This window comes from Hyla sarda, unplaced genomic scaffold (genome assembly GCF_029499605.1).
Source record: "Hyla sarda isolate aHylSar1 unplaced genomic scaffold, aHylSar1.hap1 scaffold_344, whole genome shotgun sequence".
Lineage (NCBI taxonomy): Eukaryota > Metazoa > Chordata > Amphibia > Anura > Hylidae > Hyla > Hyla sarda.
Window position 1 is genome coordinate 176,719 of NW_026610197.1, and position 8,712 is coordinate 185,430.

Sequence of the window (8,712 nt, forward strand, 5' to 3'; positions counted from 1 at the left end):
GGAAAGATAATAGGGATGCTTCTGTAACTATAGGGAAAGATAATAGGGATGCTGCTGTAACTATAGGGAAAGATCATAGGGATGCTGCTGTAACTATAGGGAAAGATCATAGGGATGCTGATGTAACTATAGGGAAAGATAATAGGGATGCTGCTGTAACTATAGGGAAAGATAATAGGGATGCTGCTGTAACTATAAGGAAAGATAATAGGGATGCTGCTGTAACTATAGGGAAAGATCATAGGGATGCTGATGTAACTATAGGGAAAGATAATAGGGATGCTGCTGTAACTATAGGGAAAGATAATAGGGATGCTGCTGTAACTATAGGGAAAGATAATAGGGATGCTGCTGTAACTATAGGGAAAGATCATAGGGATGCTGCTGTAACTATAGGGAAAGATAATAGGGATGCTGCTGTAACTATAGGGAAAGATCATAGGGATGCTGCTGTAACTATAGGGAAAGATAATAGGGATGCTGCTGTAACTATAGGGAAAGATCATAGGGATGCTGCTGTAACTATAGGGAAAGATAATAGGGATGCTGCTGTAACTATAGCCGCTTCTCGGCCTTTTGGCTAAGATCAAGTGTAGTATCTGTTCTTATCAGTTGTTCATGCCGGTGGGCAGTAATCCGGTATGGGGCTGGTGGGGATGGGTGCTGCATGGAGGGGAAAGGTGTACCAGGGCTTTCCGGGGCTGGTTCTGAGGAATCAGCTCGACGGCTGCCCCGATGTGACCTGCTCCCTCCGGGTCTCGCCATGAGGCTGAGAGAGTCCAGAACCGAGGTACTTTAGTGCCTCGGGGAGTGGTGACCCCGAGGTGCCGAAACTCACTGGGTGTACTGGCTCACTGAGTGGAAGCACGGGCACCATAATCTCTTCACCTTGTGGCACTCACCTCTTGATTCCCGGCCTTCTGGTTAGGATCAGAGAAGTTTTTTATAGATCCGGACGGATGTCCGGGCAGTATATCTGCACATTCACTTATTATTTATTTTTTGTCTCACTGTGTCAATTTCTGCAGATTTGTCAGGATGCGGTGCCCTTCTGGGTGTCCCTCCTGGCGGTCTAGGGGAGGTGTGTGTGGCCATTAGGTTCCGCACCTCCCTGCAAACACCCCGGGTCCTCCTGCTTTGGCAGGGTACCTACCATTATCGGCTCTGCGGGCAGATACCTTGGCTAACGCCAAGGGGGATGCCGGGAGCATTTGTGGTCCCTTAGTAGCCTTGGCGAAAATGGACATCGAACCTGGAACCTCGCGAGTACCTTTTGGTCCGGAGGCGAAGGGTAAGGTTTGTTGGGGGGGCCTCTCTCCTATCGGAGAAGGGCTTGCGAATGACAGCATCCTACCGTATATACTCGAGTATAAGCCGACCCGAGTATCAGCCGAGACTCCTAATTTCAACCCAAAATCCCAGGAAAAGTTATTGACTCGAGTATAAGCCTAGGGTGGGAAATACATCATCCCCCCCTGTCATCATCCAGACCCGTCATTAACATCCTCATCATCATCATCATCGCCTGTCATCATCCAGACCCTCATCATCATCACCTGTCATCATCCCCTTGTCATCATCCCACCCCCCCCCCTTCATCATCCCCACCCCCTTCATCATCCCCTTGTAATCATCCCACACCCCCCCTTCATCATCCCCTTGTCATCATCCCCACCCCCCTTCATCATCCCACACCCCCCCTTCATCATCCTCTTGTCATCATCCCACACCCCCCCTTCATCACCTCTTGTCATCATCCGCCCTTAGTGGTCTTCAACCTGCGGACCTCCAGAGGTTTCAAAACTACAACTCCCAGCAAGCCCGGGCAGCCATCGGCTGTCCGGGCTTGCTGGAAGTTGTAGTTTTGAAACCTCTGGAGGTCCGCAGGTTGAAGACCACTGCGGCCTTCGACATCATCCAGCCCCCTCTCACCCCCTTTAGTTCTGTACAGTACTCACCTCCGCTCGGCGCTGGTCCTGCAGGGCTGTACGGAGAGGAGGTGGTCCGGTGAGATAGTGGTTCCGGGCTGCCATCTTCACTGGGGGCGCCTCTTCTCCGCGCTTCGGGCCCAGAATAGAGGCGTTGCCTTGACGATGACGCAGAAGTACGTTGGCAATGAACGTACCTCTGCGTCGTCGTCAAGGCAACGTGACTATTCTGGGGCCGGGCCCGAAGCGCTTAGAAGAGGCCTCCCCGGTGAAGATAGCAGCCCGGAACCACTATCCCACCGGACAGTCCTGCAGCACCGGACCAGCGCCGAGCGGAGGTGAGTGCTGTACAGAACTAAAGGGGGTGAGAGGGGGCTGGATGATGTCGAAGGCCGCAGTGGTCTTCAACCTGCGGACCTCCAGAGGTTTCAAAACTACAACTCCCAGCAAGCCCGGACAGCCGATGGCTGCCCGGGCTTGCTGGGAGTTGTAGTTTTGAAACCTCTGGAGGTCCGCAGGTTGAAGACCACTGCGGGTGGAGAGTTCACTCAAGTATAAGCCGAGGGGGGTGTTTTCAGCACGAAAAATCGTGCTGAAAAACTCGGCTTATACTTGAGTATATACGGTATGTGCACGTTTTTTTTTAGTGTAACACATTTGCACTTTTTCTTGCACTTTGGGTGATTCGAGAGCACGTTCCTCGGCTCTTAAATAAAAATTTTTTTTTAAATGAAACGCGTTGGCGTCCAGAGGTGCTCCGACCTTACACATATGCACTTTTGTCCTAGTGCTCATTTTTTCCTCTGCTTGTCTATGGACTTTTAACCTGGATTTCAATAAAGGAATGGCTTTACTTAGTGCTGGCTCCACCTTCTCCTTTGCTTGCAGATTTGTAAATGACTTCTATTAAAAAATCTTAATCCTTCCAGTGCTTATTAGCTGCTGAATACTACAGAGGAAATTCTTTTCTTTTTGGAACACAGAGCTCTCTTCTGACATCAAGAGCACAGTGCTCTCTGCTGACATCTCTGTCCATTTTAAGAACTGTCCAGAGTTGAAGAAATGCCCCATAGATAACATATGCTGCTCTGGACAGTTCCTAAAATGGACAGAGATGTCAGCAGAGAGCACTGTGCTCGTGATGTCAGCAGAGAGCTCTGTGTTCCAAAAAGAAAAGAATTTCCTCTGTAGTATTCAGCAGCTAATAAGTACTGGAAGGATTACGTTTTTGTTCCCCCGATAAGAATTATATTGAAAACTGAGTTAGAATAAGAAACGTTCCATGAAGGTAAAAAAATGGTGGATCGTGTATAGTCACGGCCGTAAATGTTGTCACCCCTGAAATTTTTCTAGAAAATGAAGTATTCCTCACAGGAAAGGATTGCAGTAACACAGGTTTATTCCCTTTGTGTATATATATATATATAGATCTCCTCTCCTCTGTGTATATATATAGATCTCCTCTCCTCTCCTCTGTATATATATATATATAGATCTCCTCTCCTCTGTATATATATATAGATCTCCTCTCCTCTGTATATATATATATATATATATATATATATATATATATATAGATCTCCTCTCCTCTGTATATATATATATTGCAGTAACACATGTTTATTCCCTTTGTGTGTATTGGAACTAAACCAAAAACGGGAGGGAAAAAAGCAAATTGAACATAATGTAAAAGAAATGGTCCGGACACAATTATTGGCCCCTTTCATAATTGTGGATAAATAAGATTGTTTCCAGCCTGTGATGTTCCTTTATACTCACCTGGGGCAAGTAACAGGTGTGGGCAATATAAACATCACACCTGACAGCAGATAAAAAGGAGAGAAGTTCACTTAGTCTTTGCATTGTGTGTGTCACGATGCCGGCTGGCAGGTAGTGGACCCTCTGTGCCAGAGAGGGATTGGCGTGGACCGTGCTAGTGGACCGGTTCTAAGCCACTACTGGTTTTCACCAGAGCCCGCCGCAAAGCGGGATGGTCTTGCTGCGGCGGTAGTGACCAGGTCGTATCCACTAGCAACGGCTCACCTCTCTGGCTGCTGAAGATAGGCGCGGTACAAGGGAGTAGGCAGAAGCAAGGTCGGACGTAGCAGAAGGTCGGGGCAGGCAGCAAGGATCGTAGTCAGGGGCAACGGCAGAAGGTCTGGAAACACAGGCAAGGAACACACAAGGAACGCTTTCACTGGCACTAAGGCAACAAGATCCGGCAAGGGAGTGCAAGGGAAGTGAGGTAATATAGGGAAGTGCACAGGTGAAAACCCTAATTGGAACCACTGCGCCAATCAGCGGCGCAGTGGCCCTTTAAATCGCAGAGACCCGGCGCGCGCGCGCCCTAGGGAGCGGGGCCGCGCGCGCCGGGACAGAACAGACGGGGAGCGAGTCAGGTAGGGGAGCCGGGGTGCGCATCGCGAGCGGGCGCTACCCGCATCGCGAATCGCATCCCGGCTGGCAGCAGGATCGCAGCGCCCCGGGTCAGAGGACGTGACCGGAGCGCTGCAGCGGAGGGAGTGAAGCGAGCGCTCCGGGGAGGAGCGGGGACCCGGAGCGCTCGGCGTAACAGTACCCCCCCCCTTGGGTCTCCCCCTCTTCTTGGAGCCTGAGAACCTGAGGAGCAGACTTTTGTCAAGGATGTTGTCCTCAGGTTCCCAGGATCTCTCTTCAGGACCACAACCCTCCCAGTCTACTAAAAAAAAATTTTTCCCTCTGACCTTTTTGGCAGCCAAAATTTCCTTGACCGAGAAGACGTCCGAGGAGCCGGAAACAGGAGTGGGAGGAACAGATTTGGGAGAAAAACGGTTGAGGATGAGTGGTTTGAGAAGAGAGACGTGAAAGGCATTAGGGATACGAAGAGAAGGAGGAAGAAGAAGTTTATAAGAGACAGGATTAATTTGACACAAAATTTTGAAAGGACCAAGATAGCGTGGTCCCAACTTGTAGCTAGGGACACGGAAGCGGACATATTTAGCGGAGAGCCATACCTTGTCTCCAGGGGAAAAAACGGGGGGAGCTCTTCTTTTCTTATCCGCGAACCTCTTCATGCGTGAAGAAGCCTGTAAGAGAGAATTTTGGGTCTCTCTCCATATAATGGAAAGGTCACGAGAAATTTCATCCACAGCGGGCAGACCAGAGGGCAAGGGGGTAGGGAGGGGGGGAAGAGGGTGACGGCCGTACACCACGAAAAATGGGGATTTGGAGGAAGATTCAGAGACCCTGAAGTTATACGAAAATTCGGCCCATGGAAGGAGATCTGCCCAGTCATCCTGGCGGGAGGAAACAAAATGTCGCAAATAATCACCCAGGATCTGGTTAATTCTTTCTACTTGTCCATTGGATTGGGGATGATATGCAGAGGAAAAATTTAATTTAATCTTGAGTTGTTTACAGAGAGCCCTCCAGAATTTAGACACGAATTGGACCCCTCTATCCGAGACAATCTGCGTAGGCAACCCGTGAAGACGAAAAATGTGTACAAAAAATTGTTTAGCCAACTGAGGCGCAGAAGGAAGACCAGGAAGAGGGATGAAATGTGCCATTTTGGAGAATCGATCAACGACCACCCAAATAACGGTGTTGCCACGGGAAGGGGGTAAATCAGAAATAAAATCCATACCAATCAGAGACCAAGGCTGTTCGGGGACAGGCAGAGGATGAAGAAAACCAGCGGGCTTCTGGCGAGGAGTCTTATCCCGGGCACAGATAGTGCAGGCTCGCACAAAGTCCCCAACATCCGTCTCCAGAGTCGGCCACCAATAGAAGCGGGAGATGAGTTGCACAGATTTCTTGATGCCCGCATGACCTGCGAGATGGGAGGAGTGACCCCATTTGAGGATTCCGAGGCGTTGGCGTGGAGAAACAAAGGTCTTTCCTGGAGGAGTCTGCCTGATGGAGGCAGGAGAAGTGGAGATCAGGCAGTCAGGTGGAATGATGTGTTGCGGAGGGAGATCAACTTCTGAGGCATCCGAGGAACGAGAGAGAGCATCGGCCCTAATGTTCTTATCGGCAGGACGAAAGTGAATCTCAAAATTAAATCGGGCAAAGAACAGAGACCACCGGGCCTGGCGAGGATTCAGCCGTTGGGCCGACTGGAGGTAGGAGAGGTTCTTGTGGTCGGTGTAGATAATAACAGGAAATCTTGATCCCTCCAGCAGATGCCTCCATTCCTCAAGTGCTAATTTAATGGCTAGAAGCTCTCGATCCCCGATGGAGTAGTTCCTCTCCGCTGGAGAGAAGGTCCTAGAGAAAAAACCACAAGTGACAGCATGCCCGGAAGGATTTTTTTGTAGAAGAACAGCTCCAGCTCCTACTGAGGAGGCATCAACCTCCAATAGGAAGGGTTTGGAAGGGTCAGGCCTGGAGAGCACGGGAGCCGAAGAAAAGGCAGACTTGAGTCGTTTAAAGGAGTCTTCTGCTTGAGGAGGCCAGGACTTGGGATCAGCATTTTTCTTGGTTAAAGCCACGATAGGAGCCACAATGGTAGAAAAATGTGGAATAAATTGCCTGTAATAATTGGCGAACCCCAAAAAGCGTTGGATAGCACGGAGTCCGGAGGGGCGTGGCCAATTTAAGACGGCAGAGAGTTTGTCTGGATCCATCTGTAGTCCCTGGCCAGAGACCAAATATCCTAGAAAAGGAAGAGATTGGCATTCAAACAGACATTTCTCAATTTTGGCATAGAGTTGGTTGTCACGAAGTCTCTGAAGAACCATACGGACATGCTGGCGGTGTTCTTCTAGATTGGCAGAAAAAATTAGGATATCGTCCAGATATACCACAACACAGGAGTATAACAGATCACGAAAAATTTCATTGACAAAGTCTTGGAAGACGGCAGGGGCATTGCACAGTCCAAAGGGCATGACCAGATACTCAAAGTGTCCATCTCTGGTGTTAAATGCCGTTTTCCACTCGTCCCCCTCTCTGATGCGGATGAGGTTATAGGCGCCTCTTAAGTCCAATTTAGTGAAGATGTGGGCACCTTGGAGGCGATCAAAGAGTTCAGAGATGAGAGGTAGGGGGTAGCGGTTCTTAACCGTGATTTTATTAAGACCGCGGTAGTCAATGCAAGGACGTAGGGAGCCATCTTTTTTGGACACAAAGAAAAATCCGGCTCCGGCAGGAGAGGAGGATTTACGGATAAAGCCCTTTTTTAGATTCTCCTGGACGTATTCGGACATGGCAAGAGTCTCTGGGGCAGAGAGAGGATAAATTCTGCCCCGGGGTGGAGTGGTACCCGGGAGGAGGTCGATAGGGCAATCATAAGGCCTGTGAGGGGGTAGAGTCTCAGCTTGTTTTTTGCAGAAAACATCCGCGAAGTCCATATAGGCCTTAGGGAGACCGGTTACTGGAGGAACCACAGAGTTACGGCAAGGGTTACTGGGAACCGGTTTTAGACAGTTCTTGGAACAAGAGGACCCCCAACTCTTGATCTCCCCAGTGGACCAATCCAGGGTTGGGGAATGAAGTTGAAGCCAGGGAAGTCCAAGGAGAATCTCCGAGGTGCAATTGGGGAGGACCAAAAGTTCAATCCTCTCATGATGAGATCCGATGCTCATAAGAAGGGGCTCCGTGCGGAAACGTATGGTACAGTCCAATCTTTCATTATTTACACAATTGATGTAGAGGGGTCTGGCGAGACTGGTCACTGGGATGTTGAACCTGTTGACGAGAGAGGCCAAAATAAAATTTCCTGCAGATCCAGAGTCCAAGAAGGCCACTGTAGAGAAGGAGAAGGCAGAGGCAGACATCCGCACAGGCACAGTAAGACGTGGAGAAGCAGAGTAGACATCAAGGACTGTCTCACCTTTGTGCGGAGTCAGCGTACGTCTTTCCAGGCGGGGAGGACGGATAGGACAATCCCTCAGGAAGTGTTCGGTACTAGCACAGTACAGGCAGAGGTTCTCCATACGGCGTCGTGTCCTCTCTTGAGGTGTCAGGCGAGACCGGTCGACCTGCATAGCCTCCACGGCGGGAGGCACAGGAACAGATTGCAGGGGACCAGAGGAGAGAGGAGCCGAGGAGACGAAACGCCTCGTGCGAACAGAGTCCATATCTTGGCGGAGTTCCTGACGCCTTTCAGAAAAACGCATGTCAATGCGAGTGGCTAGGTGAATAAGTTCATGTAGATTAGCAGGAATTTCTCGTGCGGCCAGAACATCTTTAATGTTGCTGGATAGGCCTTTTTTGAAGGTCGCGCAGAGGGCCTCATTATTCCAGGACAATTCTGAAGCAAGTGTACGGAATTGTACGGCATACTCGCCAACGGAAGAATTACCCTGGACCAGGTTCAACAGGGCAGTCTCAGCAGAAGAGGCTCGGGCAGGTTCCTCAAAGACACTTCGGATTTCCGAGAAGAAGGAGTGTACAGAGGCAGTGACGCGGTCATTGCGGTCCCAGAGCGGTGTGGCCCATGACAGGGCTTTTCCGGACAGAAGACTGACTACGAAAGCCACCTTAGACCTTTCAGTGGGAAACAGGTCCGACATCATCTCCAGATGCAGGGAACATTGGGAAAGAAAGCCACGGCAAAACTTAGAGTCCCCATCAAATTTATCCGGCAAGGATAAGCGTATCCCAGGAGCGGCCACTCGCTGCGGAGGAGGTGCAGGAGCTGGCGGAGGAGATGATTGCTGAAGCTGTGGTAGTAGCTGCTGTAGCATAACGGTCAGTTGAGACAGCTGTTGGCCTTGTTGCGCTATCTGTTGTGACTGCTGGGCGACCACCGTGGTGAGGTCAGCGACAACTGGCAGAGGAACTTCAGCGGGATCCATGG

At 50.1% G+C, this 8,712-nt stretch overlaps 1 non-coding gene across 1 annotated transcript; it reads left to right on the forward strand.

The window, feature by feature from the left end:
* The first annotated feature begins 560 nt into the window (after nucleotides 1-560).
* Nucleotides 561-747, forward strand: LOC130330977 (U2 spliceosomal RNA). The gene has a single exon (XR_008873972.1). It is a non-coding gene; the product is annotated as a U2 spliceosomal RNA (small nuclear RNA).
* Nucleotides 748-8,712: the final 7,965 nt, after the last annotated feature.